General features: G+C 39.8%; 1 long non-coding RNA gene across 1 annotated transcript in view; it reads right to left on the bottom strand.

The window, feature by feature from the left end:
- The window catches only part of LOC311595487, a 42,891-nt gene that overhangs the window by 18,719 nt on the left and 1,286 nt on the right, over positions 1 to 22,886 (bottom strand). The window contains exons 2-3 of the long non-coding RNA XR_014778464.1: positions 5,480 to 5,585; positions 1,357 to 1,440 (exon numbers count right to left, since the gene is read on the bottom strand). This is a non-coding gene — a long non-coding RNA (uncharacterized lncRNA). The remainder of the gene's footprint in view (positions 1 to 1,356; positions 1,441 to 5,479; positions 5,586 to 22,886) is intronic.

Genomic DNA, 22,886 nt, shown 5'->3' with positions numbered 1-22,886 from the left:
GGTCCTAGTGGGCCAGAACCAGACTGTGAAGGCACCACCTGGGATATACTTAGCGGTGGTCTCACGGAATGAGTTAGCTCTTTCGAGAGCAGGTTGCTATAAAACCAGGCCACCCCTTATGTCTGGTCCTTTCTGCATATGGCCATTTAGCTCCTGTTACTCTGCCTAGCTGTAAAACAGACAAGCTGGCCTCTACCAAGATAGCACCATGCTCTTGAACCTCCATATCTGTGAGCTAAATAAACTCATTTTCTTTATAAAACACTGCACGTCATACAATTTGCTGTAGTGATATGGAATGGATACAGCTAGAAAACTCACATTTTAATATGTGACTAGATAAGAGTTCATACAAAAAATTGAAATTCTTTCCCCTTTCCCAACAGCACAGTGTAACAACTATCCATCATCTGGTGAGGACAGTTTCTCTGTCCCTTCAATAATAAGACACTACATCCCTCAACCACTCTCCACATCAGGAAATAGTCACATTTATGTGCTGTGTGGACCAATTATCACATTCATCATGGTTTCTTATGAGTATAGCGTTACTTAAAGAGATAACAACACACAAAGTATTCATGAAATACTAAAGGCAACAAAGCAGTGGTGTGGAGAGAAGATGTTACTCCTAGCTTGCATGTTCTACAAGCCAGTCACATGTTTGTCTAACTTGTTTGATTCTCTGAGAAGAAGACACCCCATTTGTACACTTTATTTAGATTTGTTTATAAAACAAATTATTTATCCCTTGTTTACTTGTGAACTTCATTGCTAAATATGTTACATATAACATTCTAAGAACTATCTTATGATTACTATAATTCAGTATTTTCCTAATGTTGTCCAGAGTACAAACACATAACTTCACACTTTCATGTATAGCATCTCTCATACACTCAACTCTCCTCCCTTTGTATTTTCAGATGGTCAAGCTTATGTTACACCTTACATTATTTGTCATACTTCCCTATGAGCCTACCTGATAGGTAAACATATTTAACTCCGTGCTCCATTAATCATAACAGGGCACATCTGACCTTTCACCTCTGCGTAAATGGTGGACTGGCCTGTCCTCGCTAAAACATGAATATAGATTTTTGAAATGATTTTGTATGTTTCTTTTAAAAATTTTCATTCATGTGATTTGTTGTCCTCCATTTATCTGCACGTTTTTCCTTAGGGCAGGTTTTTACTGTTACAGAAAGAAAAAAAAAAAGCTGAGAGGAAAAGGGAACCAACATCACATGCTCCACATTCCGAATGCCAATGTTGCTGGTTCTGCGTGAAAATGATGTAAGGGTGGCCAACGTCAGAAAGGAACGAGCCAGAAGGAAGCCCAACCTTCTTCATGACCTTGCCTAGGGGAAGATGGCAACCAAGACTGTGGAGGTGGCATGGTCAGCATCCGCACCCTGACTTCCTTTCCTCTGCTGGTGCCTTGGACATCATAGTTATGCATAGGAGCCATGTTGAAAGGAAAGAAGAAACAAAACAGTTTGTGCCTTGTTCTCTTAACTGGAGTCTTGGGAGTCCATACAGACTGGCTTCTCACTATCCCGAGGTATGTGAAGTATGGTAGAGAGGTGAGTATAAATGATCTAAGTACTTTTCCTTGTCTCCCACAACAGACGCTGATAAATAAGGTCCTCCCAAACCCAGGTAACCCTTGCTCCATGCCAAAGAGGCATGGCTTCCTTACAACCTGCCACCGGCTTAACTAGGAAAATGGAAGTTTGTATGCAATCTCACCTTTAGTGAGAATAATGTGGTAGAGAGGTTTTAAAAATTGGATTCACTGCCTAAAGCCACAGAAAATGCCCCATTGTTAAATTTTTCCTCCTATTTGAAATGTCTTTCAGGGAGAGTTTAGAAGAATAACAGAAAATGAAAGATTCCTGTATTTTTGGCCATCTGCATATATATATATATATGCATGAGAGAAGCTAATACCACAGTCACTAACAGTGACGGAGAAGCCTGATGATAGTGGCTTTCTGTACATTATTATGACTATCCGAAGCCTTGCATTTTAGAAATAACATTCCAAACAGCAAATAAACATGAAAATTGTTTAAATAATTTGTTTTGTTGATACTACAAGTAAGAAACTGTTTGTAGACTCATTTTTAAAAATTAAAATTTATTTTATTTTAAACATTTATTTACTTTACATCTCAACTGTAGTCCCCTCCCTCGTCTTCTCCTGGTAATCCCTTCCCCCCCTCATGCCCCTCCCTCCTCCCCTAGTCCTCAGAAAGCGGGGAACCCTCCTTCCCTATCATCTGACCCCAGTCTCCTCTGGACTGCCTGTACCCTCTTCCTCTGTGGCCTGGCAAGGCTGCCTTGCCAGGGAGGAGGTGATCCATGAGTGAGCACCAGAGTCCAGGTCAGGGGTATTCCCTATTCCCTGTATTATAGGACCCACCAGGAGACTGTGCTGCCTATGGACTGCATCTGAGCAGGAAGATATAGGTCCTCACCATGCATGGTCCTTGGTTGATGCATCGGTTTTTGTAGCCCCCACTCCTACCCCACCCAGATTTGTCGGCTCCATTGGTCTCCATGTAGAGCTCCTGTTTCCTCCAGATCCTTCTATTTTCCAACTCTTCCATAAGACTCCCTGTGCTCCACCTCAAAGTTTGGCTGTGAGTCTCAGCATCTGTTTCGATTCCCGCACTGGGTGGGGTCTTTCATAGGACCTTTACGGTAGTCTCCTGTCCTGTTTCTTCTCTTCAAAGGCTTCCAGTGTCTGTTCTATTTGCCCTACTGAATGAGAATTAGGCATCCTCCCTAGGGTCATCTTTCTTATTCAGCTTCTTTAGGTCTGTGTATTGTAATGTGGTTATCGTGTATCATGTGGCTAATATCCACTTAAACTGAGTATATACCATGCTTGTCTTTATGGGCCTGGGTTATCTCACTCAGGATGATCCTTTTTACTTCCATCCATTTGCCTGACAATTTCAAGATTTCTCTGTTTTTAGTGGCTGAATATTGCGCTCATAATTAACCAGTTATGAAAAAGTTCTATTCATCACATGTTGATATTTTTTTCTAATTTTATTGTTCTATTTTTAATCCAGTTTGTATGTTTACATTTTGATCTAAGTTACATTTAAAAGAGAGTACTACATTTTAATATAAATTATAATTTCAATATAATAATTTCTGCAGTGTAATTAATTTTCCTATTTTAATGCATATAATTTGAAATAATTTCTTTTTTTTTTTTTTTTTTTTGCCCATTAAATAAAAGCCCCGACTGGAACTAAATTCCATTAAATATCTGTTACAACATGTCTGTAGAAATGTCTGCTGAGTGTGTACAAGACTCCAAGAAAACTGGAAACTTAATGTTCAAGTTTTTTTATATCCTGTTAGCACTACAGCTAGAAAAAAAAATTAAGGGAAATTTATGATCAAGTTACTCAAACTGCTAACAAAAATCCTGCCAGTTTAGAATATCTGCTGGTCTGGTTCTATGCACGGAGTTCTTGTTTTAGTGCCAGAATCATAGATTCCATTTAAAAACTAAAATAAATAGAGTGTCTGGGATGGTGGCTGACAACCACAGGGTTTTTTTTTTCCCTTGCTGCTATCTTCAAATCCAAAAATTTAGGTCTTCAGTTTTTTTTTTTGTGTTACTAATTTTTTTTTTTGGTGCTTTGTTTGATTACAGTGTTCTATGCCCTCTTACCTCTTCTTTGCATTTAAAATTAAATTTTTGAACTGTTGCCTGGCCCTTTTAAATCTATTTGTTCTTAACCAGTTTTATTAGTGTGCATTTTGCTTAGTGTATAATCATAATAACTTCAGTATTTATCATGAGCCAGACATAGCTTCCAGCCATTCCTCCCTTCTCCCCACCTCTCTCTCTCTCTCTCTCTCTCTCTCTCTCTCTCTCTCTCTCTCTCTCCCTCAACCCCTTCCTCCCCACACATAAACATACTTTCTATTAATAATCTCCAATAAAGGAGCTATCTATGTTTATTATGCCACAGAGAAAAGCAAACTGAGGTTCAAGTTCTTAGAGGAACAAATTCAAGGTCACACAGCTAGGACGGGAAAGAGCCTGGCTCTGGTTACTTTAAAGCACACTTATCTGTGTTTCAGTGATGATCCTGCTCGTAATGAACAGCACAAGTCTAACACAATCTAGTGTATAAAATATAGCACACACTGTCTCCACCACTCCAAAGTGGGTGTGCAAACACTGCTGTATTCAGGAGTGTCAGGATTAAGCTCTTATTGTCAGCATGGCTCCATATCCTAGATCTCAGAGCCTCTGTATGACCGAAGTGACCCCATTGTAGCTGAAGCTCCAGGAGTCTTTGTAGCCAGTGTTCATGGAGAAAGAAAAGCAACGCTCTTCCAACAATCACCCCTGGGAGGGTCATGGTACCCTTGGTTGGGGTCACATGACTGAGGCTGAATGGTGGCCAGCGCTTTACTGTGGCTAAAGATAGTCAGTTCCACCTACGTCACACAGGCTGAACAGGAAGACTGCAGAAGGTCAGATGATTCCCTAAAAGGATGCCAGTCATGCAAAAACTAAAAGGGGAGAAAAGCACTGAATGCCCCCAGTGTCCATTCACATATACTGACGTTATGAATTGATGTAGCAGCTTCAGGAAACTGCAGGAGGTCAATGCTATCTTTGTCGTTTCAGCTATCAGAAACAAAGACAGAGATGTAGTCCTTACACCCACACCACATGTAAATCATAAGACCTTTCAGGATTAGATATGTGTCAAGTTGCACTGGCATTAGAGGAGTAACGTAAAAAGTCACATGCTCAGATCTGAACGTGTGGCATCAGAACCAAATATCAAACTTTTAAGGATTAAATACATTGAATAGGTGAAATCAGACTTTGGTCTGATTTGGTATTTTAATGTTTGGCAATAATTAATCTTTTAGACAATAGTTTAATATCTTATACATGTTAACTCTAACTTGCAGTTTCCCAAAGGTATAAAACTGAGGAGCAGAAAAAAGTCTCTGTTGAATGGAAATTAGCTTTCTTGGTTCTTTGGTTAAAGAATGTGAAACAAAATAAGTTCAGAAATTAAAAAAAAAAAAAGCTTGAAGCAACAGCAGCATTTATTTACATTTTAAGTAGAAGGTATTGAAAAAAGAACTTATTTTTAATTAGGCTTTTTATTATTTTACTACTTAAAAGCTGGGAAAATGTTTATAGCATAAAACTTGATCTGCATCAATATATATATATATATCATGATTTTCTTCTCGCTCTCCTTCCTCCAATCTTTCTTTTGTTTCATTTTATGTACAGGCTCACTGTCTACCTCCTTATCTGGAACTCACCATTCTCAACCCTCTCTCCCCTCACCTCCCCTCTGCCCCCTGTAATGCCTTGAGTCTCTGTTGATAACACAAAGTATAAGATGGGTACTTTCCAGCATGCTCAATGCATTTATATATGCTATAAATGGCCTTAACTCCATTTCCTTACCTGGTGAGGATGAGCCTGAAGGATCTTATCCATGAGGCAATATTTTACAAACGCTAAAGATGACAGCTTCCCTCAGGAGGATTTTCCTTCCAAGTCTGCAAAATGCCTGGGATCAAGAGAAACAAATAGGTTGACTCTCAGCTTGAAGTAAGAGGTAGGAGAAATAGTGAAGATAAAGATCAACCATTGCCTCAAAAAGAAAAAAAAAAAAGCTTTCATGTTGCATTGCATAATCAAGATCTGCAGCTTGAATCACGGAAGTTTGAACAGAACTGCCTCCAAAGTAAAACTGCAGGTGATAAGGAAATCCTGTCAACTCTAGCCTCTTGGAGTGGTATTCATCAAATGCATCAGAAGCTGCACTGGAGATGTTGCCCAATATAGATGCCGGCAGCATCCCTAAGCAGCTTCTAGATAAGGGATGAGGGGACATCATCAACGAGAGAAGCAGAATAAACACTTAAAGACAACTAGACAGCAATCTGAAGAGCATCAGTAGCTGGCACTGGGCTCCCACAGACTGTGGGAAACACAAGTTGTAGAGCTCTTCTGAATCCCGAGACAAGCCTGTGTTCAGTAGATCCACCCGGGGGCCTTGGGGCTTTAGAAACATTTGAGTGCAACTCCACTTCTCAAGCAGTGCTGCTAACTATTTCTGATACCCGGGAAAGCAACTGACAAACATGAGAGTTTTATGTCATGAATATGTTTCGTGTGTGTGCGCGTGCGCGTGTGCGTGTGCGTGTGCGTGTGCGCCCACACCTGTGCATGGCTGTGTCTGTCTATCTGTGTGCAACTTCAAATAGGAAGGACTAACTTTCACGGAAGATGTAACTCCATGGAGCCCATTGCTCTGCGAGAATGTGTTAAAACTTGAGTGAGCAGGACTTCATTTGCTCCAGGCCTGCAGTGTCCCCAGCTGAGATAAAGCATTACATTAGCCAACAGCTGCTGCTATGGGGCTTACTCACTCTTTGCCTTGCTGACCTCATCACCCTGCACTCCTCTTTCTGTCTCTTTGGCCACTTTGCTTCCATGGTATTCCTAGAACAAACTGTACTCACTTGTTGGTCATTTCCGACTAGTGTCTAAGTCCCATGGAGTGAAGTCCAGGAGCTTGGGTCTGCTTTACTTAGATACAAATTCTTAGCACCTAGTGCCACATAGATGGTGCGTGGGGATCTAGACTGAACAAATGACAAGGAGAAGTGATTGCTGGCATCAATGCTCAAGTGCCAAGGTCAGATCTTTATACAAACAAGTTTGTGTGCATATGTGTATTTTAGTTACATTTCCAATGTTTTCAGATAGATACTTTGTTCCAGCACTTTCTGTCCCAGACCTGCCTGATGCTGGGTGTTGTCTTGTTGCATTCACTTGAATAACATGATAACTTGTATATATAACCTATTTCAATGGAAGTTAAAGCCCAGATGCAGCAAACATTTAATTTTGCCACTGAGACTTTATTCACTACAAGCATATGGCGGGTTTTCTTAAGAGTAGGATAGCTATCTAGTGGAATATGTGTTTTTATCCTAACTGAGCTTAAATTTCAATGTCATAAAACATACCACATAGGGGAGCACATCTAAGACCATGGATAATCTACTTTAAAGACAAATACCTATTTCCAATGGTAAATTATACTAGACTTAATTTTCAGTTTATGTACAAATCTACCCTAATCTCTTTTAAAACATAAGTGCAGTTACACTAACTTTAATCCAATTGTGGATCAGTCAGCTTTAACCACTGTACCTGTGCACATATTTAAACACTTGAAGTTAGGGATTTCAAATAAGGAGGTCGTTCTTCATCCCTATATTTACAACTCAAGCTCTTCCTTGTCCACCAACACAAGACTGCAGCAGCAAACTCATCGATGGGTGCCTGCATCTCATAGCCACTACTAGCCAATGGCTCCATCCCAAGCAAATTCTAGGGGATGCTAGACTATGCCCAGCTTTATCTCTCACTCCAAATTGTTGGCGCTTCTTTCCTGATTGCTGCATTTTGATGATGAGAGCTGTTTCTGACATTGTGTGTAGAATCAAAAATTTTGATTTCTTCTTTATAAGTATTTGAATCAGTTTAATTTCAAAAAAGTCCTAAGATTGCAAGGTGAGCTGTTTAAAAAAAATGCTGCTATTTATAATCACTTATCTGCTTGAAGCAGGATTTTATTTTTGAACCACTTCAACAACAACAAAAAATCCACAGAATAAATTGTAGACTGATTTTTTCCCCTAATACTGTAATTGTCATCTACAATCCCCAATGTCAAAACTGTCATTCCTTACTTAGTCCATCATGCTCATCAAAGTAGCCCACTTTCTCCAGATTGAACTTTTCTGGGGAACAATTATTTAAAAATTAGTATCACTTAACCAGTTATATATTCATTTGCTTTAAATTAGAGTTTAGAGTGAAATCTTCTTCTCTTTTCTAAATTCTGCTACTGGAAACAGTTTGAAAAATCACAACTGCAGCTTAACGGCTGCTGAACTTTTTTTTTTGAAAGAGCTAAATATTAAGTGTTTTAAGATTTATTTAAGCCAGGAGGCAAAATCAAGGACCTTAAGTAAAATTAAAATGCAAGCATATTGAAGTGTAAAACATTTTGGGGGAACAAACTAGGGAAAGTTCATTTTAAATCTGTAGACTGTATCAAATAAGGTGGAGGGATGGATTAGACCTGTAGAATGCAGTTTGTCAGCCTCTGCTCTAGCCCAATCAATACCCACATTTTCACAGATAAAGACAACAGAGGGGAAAAGTCTTGTTAAGGGGTCACAAGGACTGTAGGTCTAGGACGAGCATATAGCCACAGGGTAGGCCTTGTGATGGCTGACATTGCAAGATCATTAATGAGTAATACAAGAAGAAAAAAGGCACAGACATTAGCGGCAACAGAAGCCAAGCCACAGCTGAATTGAAAAAAAAAAAAACCCACTGAAAATGACCACATGGGCGTTCACCATGTAAAAACCATATTCAGCAAAATACTTCCTTATTCAAATCCAAGTCTACTAAACTCTTCTTAAATGCAAAAATTCTATAATTCATAAATAATCTACACAGAATGTACCAGGAACTCTCTGCAGGCTAAGAAACACAGAATGTGGAGGTGCAATTCCCCACCTTGACTCAATTGTCCACTTGCTTGAAACATTTAGAAGATGAATTAAGTGTAATCTAATAGATGAAAAGCAAAAATACAAAAATACATGGCTTCTTTGGTTCTTCTCAGATTCATAGCTTTATGTGTTTTGAATATAGTTTTGAATATAGTAGATTTGAATATAGTTATGGGATTTGGGCGAGAAAAGCAGAAAGTTAGTCTGCTTTTGGTAGGAACAAATTCTGTCTGACCTTGTCTTTTGAATTATTTAGGTCTTAACAACTAAGAGTGAGAGAGAATAAGAATCCACCCTTTGTACAGGTTGACTGACCAGGTAAATTTACAGTAAGTTTTTTTTTCTTTACAGAAATGTTTCAATAAGTAAAGGAAGGCCAATTAGAATATGCCCACTGGGAGTTTCTAATTAGATAATCACTGTATTAGTCTAGGACTCCAGTACCAACCGGTGACATCAGCAAAGGCCAGATATGCACTGCGATCACACTACTGAAAAAAACGCGATACAATTTATGGAGTCAATTATATCCAAATAGAAAAATATGAAGCTGTATTTGGCATTCTCTAGATTCCACTGTCGATGTACAGGGCATAGTCAGTGTCTAGACAGATGTAAATGACAACACTGTAAATGCTGTTTCAATTTCCTCAGATGATGGGATGAGATGAGAGCTGTCCCAAGACTTTACTAACACACTGCTTGCGGTGAGCCAAGAGAATTTCTATCTATCTACCCCTAGGCCCAGGCACACAATTTAATCTTCTGTAAACCCAGACCTTGATGCTTCAGCTTCCAGCCTCTGTCTGCTAACTTGGGCACAGAATTTTCAGCCTCTGAGACTTACTAATGAATTAACTTGTCCTTTCATTTTTTCCCCCCTGAACTCTGGCTGGCTGGTTAAACTCAGCTGTTCTGGCTCAAAACTCCCCTCCAAGCTGACTGATTCAAATGGGCTTTTCTACGTTTCACGTTGAATTGCTCTGCTTGGAAAAACTTCCTCTCAGCTCCACAAACTGAACTGCACTGAATTGCCTGCACTGAACTCTATTGAACTGCACCAAATTGTATTGCACTGACAGCACAAACTCAGCCATCTCCCTGTACTGTACTCTGTTCCTCCCTAGTCTCTCTGCACTGCTCTTAAATAGCCTCTCTTTTCTGTCTGTTCTTGTGAGAGTTGTGCATATCCTATCTTTGACTCATTCCGTCAAATCTTTCTCTGATTCATCACTTGGTCTGTCCCTCAACTAAATGCTTTTGTTTGAGATTACAGGTGAGTACTAAAAGTGTGTCTATATTCCAGCCAGAGGGATTAAAGGTGTGTATTCCAGTCAGATCACACAGACTTAGTTTTTTTTTTTTTTTTATGTGATCCCTGGCCAGAGCAGCCATGTTGCTGGATTAGCATTCCTCTACACAGCATAGTGAGGAGATCTACTTGGTTTTTAGTTGTTGGGACCTCAGAGGGCAAATGACACAGTTTGTCTTTTTGTTTTATTTTGTTTTGACAAAATATAGTTTGTTTAAAACAAGAGATGTAGGCAGAATCTGTTACAAATGTTCAAGAGCCACAGAAAACAATGCTGATTCTATAGACTGGATGGGTTAGAAATTAGATAATATTAAGGAATGATTATTGGATCCAGTTAGTGATGAAGTAGAATACAAAGTTAGAATAACTAAGGTAAGAAGTTTTGAAGCTGGATGTCCAGAAGAGGAAGAAAAGTGTTTCATTGTAGAAGGCTTTAAGAACTAGCCAAAGGGAATTCTTAAAACCAAGCTACTGTGAGCTCTTCCCCAAAAATGTTAACAGTAGTTCAGCAGGAAAGGCATCCAGGAAACACCAGGACAAATAGCTCCTTGAAGGTTGCTAATACAAGATCCTTTCCTCAATTAAAAGAAATCTGAATTTGCAAGAAATGTAGTAGAGCTGTTCCATGGAGTGTTACTACAGTGCTGTGTGAGTTCCAAACGCTGGTTGTAGAAGTGACTGTGAAAACTGTGATTGTCAGAGCAAAGCTCACATGATGTTACCCTTCAGTGCTGCCAGCAATTTTCCCAGCTACTAATCCTTTAACTGTTTTCAAAGGGGTTCACTAATAGGTGGGAAGTACTGTGAACTGTACAAGCGAGGATGTTGGGGAGTGGGATGTCCACCGACGCATCCATTCATCAATGACTGATATGTTTGTCAGTAAAAGCCCCAATATTTTTAATCCTACAGCAGGATAATCTGTATTCCATGTCCCATGATGTTATCGGAATCTTGGAGTGCCATTCAACCTCAGTTATCACTGTCTTAGTGACTGTTCTGTTGCGGTATCACGACCAAGGCAGCTTATAATTACCCGGAGGGTTGCTTACAGTTTCAGAGGGTGAGTCCAGGTTCCTCATGGTGTAAAGCATGGCAGATGTGGGCAGGCACGGGGTTGGAGCAGTATCTGAGAGCTTACATCTAATCCAAAAGCAGAGGCGACAGAAGCGGGTGTGGGGGTACTGGGAATGGCCAGAGCTTTTCTTGAAACCTCAAAGGCCATCCACAGTGGTACACCTCTTCGAACAAGCCCACTCAAATGATGACAGCCACCAAAATAGTAGACCTCAAAAATCTGCACTTAGTCACTCATTGTCTTCCTTCATCATTCTTTTTTTTTTTTTTTCACTTAACACTTCTTTTGCTAATGTTTCCTGGGTCATTTTCCAAATAATGATTAAAATCTCCTGAATCCCAGACTCAGAACATGTTTTCTGGGGAGCCCAAAGAGATAAAATAATATTTAATTGAAGAAAAAAAAAAAGGAAAGAAAAGAAAAAAAGAAAAAGTCTTCTGTGTTTTGGGACTGGAGAATCTAGAATTCAGATGTGGATTTATTTCCCCCCCTCCCCCGGCCAGGCTGTTCTTGACATCCATATTACCTTGTTTGATTTAATGTGTTAGGGTTTTAATTACCTCAGTTATTAAAGAAAATTTATACAATGGTTCACAAACTTTAGTAGCATAGGAATCAAGTAAGCAAATACTGTGTTCTTGGCGCTCACCTTCAGAGTTTCTGATCCAGTAGGGATCTAAATTTATAATTAGTTTCACCAAATCAAGAACTAGAAATATTTACATAGGTATTCTGTTCAATGACCTTTGTACCAACATCTTAGTTTCCTGTAAGAGGTCATGGCCAGTTGAGTTCTATATGCCTCCAGACAAGCTCTGAGCTGACTTTGACGAGTATACCAAGTTCAGGAATTCAGGAGTCCCAATTCTGTGCCACTAATACTAAAACCCAAACTTAATTGTAATTTGACTCAGATGTCACTGCTACTATTCCTGGCTGTGTTTCTGTAATGGTAGACATAGGAAATTAAGGCTGGGGAAAGAAATGCTGCCTAGAGTGGAGGGTGTGCCAGGCACAATGGCAGCGGAGTTGAGAATGCTGTGCTCACACCCTCACTCCTTTCTGAGTGTGCCTCAGTTGTGCTCACACCCTCACTCCTTTCTGAGTGTGTCTCAGTTGTGCTCACACCCTCACTCCTTTCTGAGTGTGCCTTAGTCACCTGCCATTCTGAATCTCTTGTTGCTCTCGATGAGAAGAGTCACATCACTGTGAGGCTCACATAGGTTCTTATTCCTCGTTGTAAAACTCTTTTGTTATTATTTCTCCCCTCATTACTAAAGCCACAGGTACCAATAAATGAAGAATACCATCAAGTGCCTCCTCCTCTGCTCCATATTTTCTTAATTAAAAATAATTATCTGTGAGTATAATATGTGCATGTGTGTATGTATGTATGTATGTATGTATGTATGTATGTATGTATGCATGCATGCATGTGCATGACCATACATGTGTGCAGGTTAGAGGTTGACTTTGGGTGTTTCCCTCGATTTTTTTTTAGCTTCTTTCTTTGAGAACAAGCTACTTACTGAATCTGGTGCTTACTGTTGGTGCTGGAGTACTTGCTCAGCCTGCTCTGATGATCTCCCTGTATCTGTAACCTCCTTTCCCTGAGAACTGGGGTTACAGAAGATACCAGCTTTTATGTGACTGTTAGGGCTTCAAACTCAGGTCTTCATTCTGATGCAGCCATCACTTTCCCCATCCGCCCATCTCCTAACCTCCTGTCTTAAATTTTGAACCCTGTACAGACCTTTACGAGACCCATCTTACCATTTTAAACATGTGTGCACTGTAATCTTTGGGTGTAGCATCCCGTCTATTACTAACACTCGAATTTGACATCTGAAGGAACATAATTGCTCTTTTAATTTTATTAATGTGTAATATTATCTTCCAACCTCAGTAAATTTTGTTACAGGTTACTGTAGAAGTAACCTTAGGGTTTTCTTTTTAATTTGATATAACCATCCAAAGTAGCTCAAATTTGAAAACGATGCATTATTATTTTGGGCTCCCCTGAAAAGTATGTCCTCAAATCTGTGCAAGGTAATAACATGTCAGAGTTTAATTAGATTGTTGGAGTTTAATTAGAAAAGAATGAAGTGAAATGAGTGCCCTTGCAAGCTCATCCTTGCCATATCCTTTCAGTAGCCATGCAAGAACAAAAACAGAAGCCAGGGGACAAAAATTCCTTGAATGCAAAAGTAAAAGTCTAAAACGGTGGTGACATAATGTTCTTAAAACATTGAAAACTCCAACAAATGCTAATTCAAAGACAGAGCTGTTATGTCAGCCAAGATGCTGAGGGTAAAGCTAGCAACAAAGTATTCCCACTCATATGTTTGCTTGCTCTGTATTTTAATTTTTTTTAATACTGATGAGGAACAGGAAATTTTAAAATGGAGTAGGAATCCCTACTCTTGTCTTTGACTAGAAGTCAAGATATTCTTGTTCTTGTCCTGAGTAGAAGTCAGGTATGTGTCCTTGGTCTGATTCTTAAACAACTGTAAGCTCTCAGCTCTTGAGGGGGAAATTTTACACAGTCTTAGAGGCCACAGAGGCTTTGGACCATCCCTCCCATTTCCCTAGTAACACTAAAAAGGTTTTCCACCAGCTATACCTCAATGAAGGGAATACCCCTGGCCCTGGGTGGAGATGGAACATATAAAGTGCTCTAAAATTAGACCATGACATGCTGTGGTCTCCTCCACTCAGGAAGGCTGGTTCAGACACAGACCTGCTAAGGAAATGGGAGGAATAATTATTCCCTTAATGAGATAATGTGCTTATCTTCCTTCCAAGAAGCTGATTCTCCCTGTGGACCTTTGCAGGGCTCTGTCAGGAAGTATACACAGACTATGCAGCCTCTAACGCAGAAAAGTGTAACTTTTCCTTCTGTCTCCTTTCTCTCAGACACTGGGCTTTCTCACTCTTTGTCTCTGAAGCTACTCTCCCCTTTCTGAGTTGGTGATGAGGACTATTCCGCAATGTGTCGCCCCACAATGAGTCACCCCACAAATGGCGTGCCCTTTTCTCTTCCTCTTCTCCACCTCTCTGTTCTCAGCAGCTGAGAGTTACCACTCTTCCTGTCCGGTTGGTTTATTATCAAACTCTAATAAAATTGTCCTTGAGATTCCTTCCTCCCAAGTCTGTTTCTAAATTTCTTTACTGACAAGTCTCAGAATCAAAGAGAAGTAACAATACAGGGTGTTACATTGTAGCCCAGGTGGACTTCACAGTTCTCCAGTCTTAGTGGCCCATGCTGAGTTGTAAGCAAGAGCTACCAAGCCATGTTTAACTAGCTCTAAACTCTTCTTCCTGGGGAACATTTTATAGTGCTTCCAGGAGAAGAAAAAGATACTTGACCAGCGTTCTCAAGTACTTTTAAATAAATACTTTCATTAAGTCTTAAAAATTGATGAAAAGGCCACATGGAAGGTTCAGCAATGTAGAGTGTGGACCACACGGAAGAGAACAGGAATTTGGTTCCCAGCATCCATGTTTGGCAGCTGTAACTCCAGATCCAGGGAAGCCAATGTCTCCAAGGGTACATACCTACACACACACACACACACACAAACACACACACACACACACACACACACACAATAGTAGTAGTAGTAGTAGTAATAACAGTAATAATAAAATAAATCTTTAAAATTTGTTAAGGATTGCAAATGTTATTTGAGAAATCTAACATTAGAAAATATGTATTATTCTATTAATTAATATAACAGCCATTACATGTTAATGTGAACAAATAAAATATTTTATGAAATTAATGTTTCCAAAACCAACAAAAAATAATGAAGAGTGTCAGTAAAATAGCTGTCATTCTAGTATTAACTTAGACATAAAACTTAACTTTCAAGACTAGGAGACTATTGGGTTATTATTAGTTTGCTGCAAAATTAAATAAGAGTCATGCTATCTGCATCCACCATAAAATTAATTATAAGCCATGCCTGCCTTACTTGAGATATAAAATCTCGGGTAGAATATTCAATCTGTAAGCCTAAGGCATGACTCCTTGACAATCTATTTTAAAATGTGATGCCTAAGCTTGTCTATATGCTAACAAAGCATCCTGAAATCAAATAAGAAGCGTGATCAACAAGGACAGGGTCTAATCTGTCCTCTTACACTTCTTTTGTAACAATAATGTGGCAATGAACAAACATAATACCCATAAAGTCAACACGCACACATGCATGTAAACACACACATATACATATACATATTCTCACATGTGTACATGCACACACACAGATTGTTATGTGTCCCTATAAAAATATACTCGTGAATATTTTAGAAAACACCACAACAAACTTTATAAACATTCTTAAATTTGAAACTGGATTTTTCCAGGCGGTGGTGGCGCACACCTTTAATCCCAGCACTTGGGAGGCAGAGGCAGGTGGATTGCTGTGAGTTTGAGGCCAGCCTGGTCTACAAGGCAAGTCCAGGATAGTCAAGGCTACACAGAGAAACCCTGTCTAAAAAAAAAAAACCAAAAAAATTAAGGCTTACTGCCTAAAGGAAGAAATATTGAGTAAACAAAAATGCAATATTAAGATTAATTTTACATTTTAAAATGTGTCTACAAGAAAATTACAGATGACATGTCTAAATGGTGTGTTTCTGCAGGACAGATTTGTCCCACAAAACAGGAAAGCAGAAGCAAACAAGCCAGTATTAAACACTGAACAGAGGAAGGTAGCACATATGTTTTTAAAACACCAAGATTAAGACACTGAATTAGAGCTTATTAATATATTAGGAGAATAATGGAGAGAGAAAATTAAAAGTCAATATTTTTTACAATAAATTCATATTCTGATTAAGCCATCTCTAAAATTTGTGCAGCTCATTATATAATTAAACATCATTTCTACTTAGAGAAGCAATCCTCATGTTAGAAATGATGCTACTTTCTTGTGTGAATTCAGTCAAGCATCTTCCTTACAGCTGAGACTATCAGTGACCCAGAATATGGATGATAGGGTTTTGTTTTTGTTTTTGTTTTTTGTTTTTTGTTTTTTGTTTTGCTTGGGATGTCTCCTGATCTCTTCCTAAATGACATTGTTATATTAGTTATCATCCTGTTGCTGTGAAAAAAAAAATCATGAACCTAAAACAACTTTGGAAGAGAGGGTTTATTTGAGCTTCTACCTCTGGAATGATAGAGTTGATTGCGCCAGGGGAGGCGGAGCAACTGGCAGAGAAAGCTTGAATGAAGAAGCAGTGGCTGAGGGATTGCATTTTCATCCACAAACAGGAAGCAGAATAAGAAAACCAGAAGTAGGGCAAGGTCAGTGGCCCGGTCCATTCCCATTGCTTTGATAAAATGTCCCTAATTCCTAATGCTTTGATCAACAGCATGACCAACGTCCACCTAGGGAGGAAGGGTTTGTTCTAGAGTCTGGCTGTAAAGTCCTAGTAGCTGTCTGATCAGATCCTATACTGGGTGGAGTGTCTCAGAGAACATCTAAGTTTGGCTAATACTCCCTTTTAAGTGAGTATTTACCATGAGTGTCTTTCTGGGTCTACATTACCTCACTCAGGATGATCTTTTCTAATTTCATCCATGGCAAATTTCAAGATTTCCTTGTTTTTGATAGCTGCATTGTGTAAATGTACCCCAGTTTCTTTATCTATTCTTCTGTTGAGGGACATCTAGGTTGTTTCCAGATTCTGACTATTATGAATAAAGCTACTATGAATGTAGCTGAGTGCTGCAGGTTGTATAGAAGAGTTGGGGGCATAGAAGGACCTGGAAGGAGAAGGGGGTTGTCAGGAGCTCCACAAGGAGACTATCGAGGCTGGCAGGGTGCCTGAACAAATGGATGCACCAACCAAGGACATTGCAAACAGAGAACCAAGACCCCTTGTTCAGAGGTTGCCAATGGACAGCTTATTCTTCATGTGGGGAAGGGGGGAGGAGAGTGAATGGAGCTGCCTGTGACATGAACTCTGTTAATGGGAATTTGATGACTGCCCCTTGGCAGAGAGGCACTGTGGGAACACAGAGGAAGGGGAAGCAGGCTATCAGCTGGGATCTGATAGGCTGTGATCATATGGTGGGGAAGGACCCCACCTGTCAGAGGTCTAGGGAAGGGGAATAGGGTGGAAGAGGGAGGGAGGGTAGGAACAGAAAGATAAGAGCCAGGGGATTACAGTCGGGATGCAATATGCATAAATTATAACAAAATTAAATACAATAAATTCAATGTCTTTTCACTATAAAAAAAAAGTAGCCACAACATCCTCATTCAGTTACCTAAGTATAAATTAACATCAGGCCACGACCTACACAATTTGTAATTTGCTCTAAATAATTACTTTTTCTTTTTCCATGATGTAAACTTTGATCATTCCCTCCTGTGCTGGTATCTGAGGGAAGAAACATATAACAAAACAACCATATTATTATCTATGGCTATAAAACCCCTCAATGCCAAAAATACTTATGACATAATTTATCCTTTAGAAGCAAACTGTAATACCACTATGAATACTAACCACTAGATGCCACAGTTGCTTCACACAAATGAAATCAACCCCTTCTTGATCTGTCAAGGGAAAAAATGTTAACATCTATTGATCTATGTAGCTCAATAGATTCCCAAATCAAAGGGCCAGGCTCAACTTGGTTAGAGCCTCCTAAGTGTATGGTGAACTATTCACTTAAATATTTACCTTTAGCATAATGATCAGAACTAGGAAGACTCTCACAAATTCATTTCCACCAACTAGTGCTACCTCTTTAGGAGTATTCAAATGCACAGCCTTTGACTTTGTCACACTTGGTCTCCAGTGACCGCCAATACTGCCACCCAACTCTACCCTTCCATCATGAATTCTACCTGGGTTTTGAATCCAGATGATAATATATATATCAATAACTTTATCTCCTAGGGTTGTAAATTGATCTATATGCTACAACAGTTACACATGGTCACCTCTAAAATACTTAAATTATTTAAGGAGGACAGAAAATCAATTTTGTCATTTCCCTAGCTAAAGATTATGATTTTTAGGACATTTCTATTCTTACTGCTTTTCTCACAATCATCCACCATGTTGTTTCAGGGAGATTTTTACCTGGTGGTTTGCTAGTTTTCATACTCAGATATTCTTTTTTAATATTTTATTAATTTAGTCATATTACATCTCAATCGTTATCCCATCCTTTGTATCCTCCCATTCCTCCCTCCCTCCCATTTTCCCCTTACTCCCCTCCCCTATGACTGTGACTGAGGGGGACCTCCTCCCCCTGTATGTGCTCATAGGGTATCAAGTCTCTTCTTGGTAGCCTGCTGTCCTTCCTCTGAGTGCCACCAGGTCTCCCCATCCAGGGGACGTGGTCAAATATGGGGCACCAGAGTTCGTGTGAAAGTACTCAGACATTCTTGTTCAGAGAAAAACAGCAAATGCTCTGGGGGCCTTCAGTCAGAAAGACCATACTTACCTGCCATACTCATGCACTCTTTTCTGTAACACAGTAAACACGCTGTTCTACTTTCTATGTAACCATGTTTTCTTTCCTACACATAATTTATCTCTTGATTTCAGCTAATAGTTTCCATGTAAATATGCCTCTGACATCTCTTGCCCAGAGAGTTCTTTTCTTAAATTCTACTTACGATATATATTGCTTGGCTTTAATTAAAATTAAGCCAAGAAATACTTATGTATCATGTATCTTCATATATACACGTAATCATGTATCTTCATGATTACATGTATGAAAAAATGTTTCACTGGCTTTGGAAAATGTCAAATAAGTAACTATAGGAATCTTAATAAACCTAACATTTGATTTAGATTAATAAAAATACTTTCAGGCTGGCACAATGACTCAGTGGGTAAATTAAAGGTGTCTGCAGCCAGATGGCTTGAGTTCACTCCCCAGAACCTAAGGCTTCTTGTCCTTCCGCCTCTACATGCACCATGGCCCAGGATCTGCCACCCGATGAATAAATAAAATGTAAGTTAAAACGTAAAACTTAAAAACATTTCTCAGAGCTTCTCCTTAATTTTAATTAATTTTATTTTTAATTTTTGCAGGGCTTGTAATTGAGTTCATGGCCTGATTTCCTGCATGGTCTCTAGCACTGTTACATTCACCCAGCTGCTGGCAGTAATGTTTTAAATGCCTTCAACTGAAAATTTCCCTTTTCTAGATTTTTTTTCTCCCCATAAAAATGAGAGTGAACTTATTTTTAAAAAGTAGTTTTCTTCTTGTAAAAGAAAAATAATAACCACAAGATTATTCTACATGACATCTTTAGTGTCACTCAGAACAAACCCAGAGATTTATGGTGTTATGACACTAAATAAACACTTTCCACAATGACACTGTTCATATGAATTATTATATGCTGCAATGGCCTGGAAAAAAAGTTTCACTCAAAGGAATGTAAAACATCTCCCTAATAATTTTATGTTGATGACATGTTATAATGACATTTTGGATATGTTAATTTAAGAATATGAAAAATAATCATTCTAGTTTAGGTTTAAATGTGACTGCTAAACATTTTAACCATACATCTTTCATTTGGAGATCACATTACTTTTTTTGGACATTTATGACTATTTTTTCAGTAGGCCAGAAGTTACATCCCACTTCCAAACTCCACTAGTTTCTGGTAATCCTCAGTATGCTGTGTCTGTCCCCAGACTCTTGGTGCCAGGGAGTCTCCCTGCCCAAAATTTCTACAGATCTCCACATTGTTAGTTCCCTCATGTTTGCCTATCTTTGGTAGAGTTATCAGAAATAACTCAGATATACCATTTTTTAAAGTTGTCTTCATTCCTGTGTATTCTATCATTCTCTTCCTCTCTCCTCTTGAAGAGATGGGTAGATGATCCAACATGCTTATTTACATACAGATGCTCTCCTGCAGCACTTTTGATCTTCCCTTAGTAGAGTACAAGCCCCACAAAATCAGGGACCTTATCTGTTTGCTGCTGTGTCTGTGTGTAGTTCTGAGGTTCACAATAATACTAAATATTTGTTAAATAAACCAAAGAATGGAACATAAAAATAATGGTTGACAAGGTGGTTCAGTGGTAACCTGAGATTCATCTCTGTTGAAGGGCAGAACACACATGGACAAACACACAGACACAGATACACACACTACACACAGACACAGACAGACACACACACAAATACACTCTACACAGACACACAGACACATACCAGATACATACACACACACATTCACACACACAGAAAAACACACAGACACAGATACACACACTACACACAGACACAGACAGATGCACACACACAGATACACTCTACACAGACACACAGACACATACCAGATACACACACACACACACACACACACACACACACACACACACTGCACACATACACCTACACAGACACACACCAGACAGACACACACACAGACTCAGACACAGATATACCCTTAATAAAAGAAAATAAATATAAAAATGATGTGATATTTGAAGAGATCAGATGGGTAAGAACTAACATTCCCTGGGTCTCCAGTGACCTACAGGCTGTATGAAACACATTCAGTGAGCTCATAAATTCTCACAGAAATCTGATGTTCATGAGAGAATTCTAGATCTCAAAGGACTTTTAAGCAGGTTCTCAAAACCACTCAGGTAGCATTGAATACTGCTCCAAAACCTCCATTTCATTACAAAGAGCTTCTTGTGTCTTCCTGATTCCCAAATTGACATACTTAATTGCTAGAATACTCACAGAGGACTGTGTTTCCCCAGCCTGTAATTCATCAACAGTGTGATACATTGCGGTGGGGTGTTATGTCCATCTACCAGAGATACTTTGTAGCGGAGTGTTATATCAAGGCTACACCGTGATACTTTGTAGTGGGGTGTTATGTCCATCCACACAGTGATACTTTGTAGTGTGGTGCTATGTTCATCTACAGTAGCTGGGTGTTATAGCCATCTACACAGTGAACATTCCGGAACAGTGTGTTATAGCTATCTAGACCCCTTGTCAGCACAATAAACTCAGTGTCAGGATACAGCAATTTTCTAGCTCCAGTCTCCAAGTCCAAAGCTCTCCACTTTGAGTGGTATGTAGTGCCTTACACAACAAGCTTGTTAAGTAAACTAACAACTTCTCAGTCATTGTAAACCGATCCTGAGTGGGTTATCTGTGACCAATGAGAATTAGTGACTTTATAAGCCAGCCCATGAACAGCACCCATTAGAGTGAAGAGCAGCTGAGAGCTGTAAGGGGCGTTTGCTGATGTGTAAAAGCAGACTTGGTTCTCAACCACTGACCACACCTACATGGGAAACTCTTTGACAATGTGTGTACTTATTATAGCAGCGGCTGACCATGTGGGGCTACTTAAATCGGAATTAATTCAAGTTACATAAACCTGAAAATACATTTCCTCAGTCATACTAGCCACATTTCAAGTGCCCCCAAATCTTACTAGGTCAGCGGCTACCACGAGAGAATGATAAAGAATATTCATCATAGCTGAAGTCTATGAGGTAACACCTGCACGAAAATTAAAATGTTTTTGGCAAAGAAATATTGTTAAATCCGAAGAGTTCTGCTTCCTTGGCTAGCTTTGTTTCCTAGCTGAAATTCGACATTAAAAAGAATCTGAATGCCTTCATTCCCATGAGTCTCGCTTAGGGCAAACCTCAGATGTGGAAAAGAAAGGAGGTTCATTTTCAAGTAGAAGCAACCTTTAGTCAGCTGGGTTTATGTACAGCCTGTGACTGGCGTGGAAAGAACCCTCTTGTAGTGGTTCCAGGCCGACTTACTGTTCCAGAGACGCTGCCAGCACCTTGCTAGACTGAGCCATTATGCCTAATGCCATTCAATACCATCGCTGTTGAGGTTGATGTATAAAGCAGAGCACAGCAATTCGAAGAGAAGTCAAAGGTTTGGCATGTCAGACACACCACACTGTATATGGCTAGGTAGACAACCTCCAGAGAACAAATTTGAAACGCATCCTTAAAAATATTACCTACCTTCAGATATTTTCGTCACAATATTAAAGTGATTTAGGCCAATACAGTTTAACCACTTTGAGATCCCTCGCCAGAGAGATGAGCTGGTTCCTGTCAGTGTCTCAGAATAGGCAAGAACAAACAAAAATTACACCTTCGATTTCATTTTCTGATTAGGTTAGCCGGCATGGGATGAGCATTTCCTTAGTTTGCTTCTTTGAGGCTTTTTGATTTGTTCACATTTTGTAATCATTTGCCGGTCCTACTTAGTCTTCTTCCCAGACAGAAAATGATTCATGCTTCTTATTTGCACACAACAGACTACCAAGAGAGAGCGGAGGAGGGGACAATTAGGGCAGTCCCACATTTCCCAAGTCAACAGGTGGAGGACACTCTTCACAAGTTCTTCTGGGATTGAATATCCTCCCCAGCCTCCAGCCCACATCCCCCCCAGCCTTCCCAGAGCGTATTTCCAATCTCAGATTTTCTCAAGAGACAACAAACGCTGCTGATGCTCTGACCTGGGGAGGGAGGCAGGAAGATGCAGGTAGGGTAGCTAGGCTGGTGCTGACCATTGGTTTCCTGGCAGTGCGTGGAGAGAAAGGGTGTGGCACAGTGGCAACTGTAAGTGTAGCCATTAAGAACCTCAACTGCCAAAGTGGCTACGCGGACCCCGGGCGGGGCGCAGTGGGAGAGGGTCACGCTAGGACGCCACCAGCCCAGGGCTGGGAGCCCACCTACAGTATTGCGCGCTTGCTAGGGCCTCAGGGATCCAAGATTCCAGGATAAAACTAGTTGGGGAGATACACCGGGAACAGCTTAGCCAAGGCCCGGGAAGCCGGGTCAAGAGGGCGGGGGCGGGATGAGACCCAGAACCCA

The sequence above is a fragment of the Acomys minous genome (genome assembly GCF_964271855.1).
Source record: "Acomys minous genome assembly, chromosome: 4".
In the NCBI taxonomy this organism is placed as follows: Eukaryota; Metazoa; Chordata; class Mammalia; order Rodentia; family Muridae; genus Acomys; species Acomys minous.
This window is presented reverse-complemented; position numbering and strand designations above follow the sequence as displayed.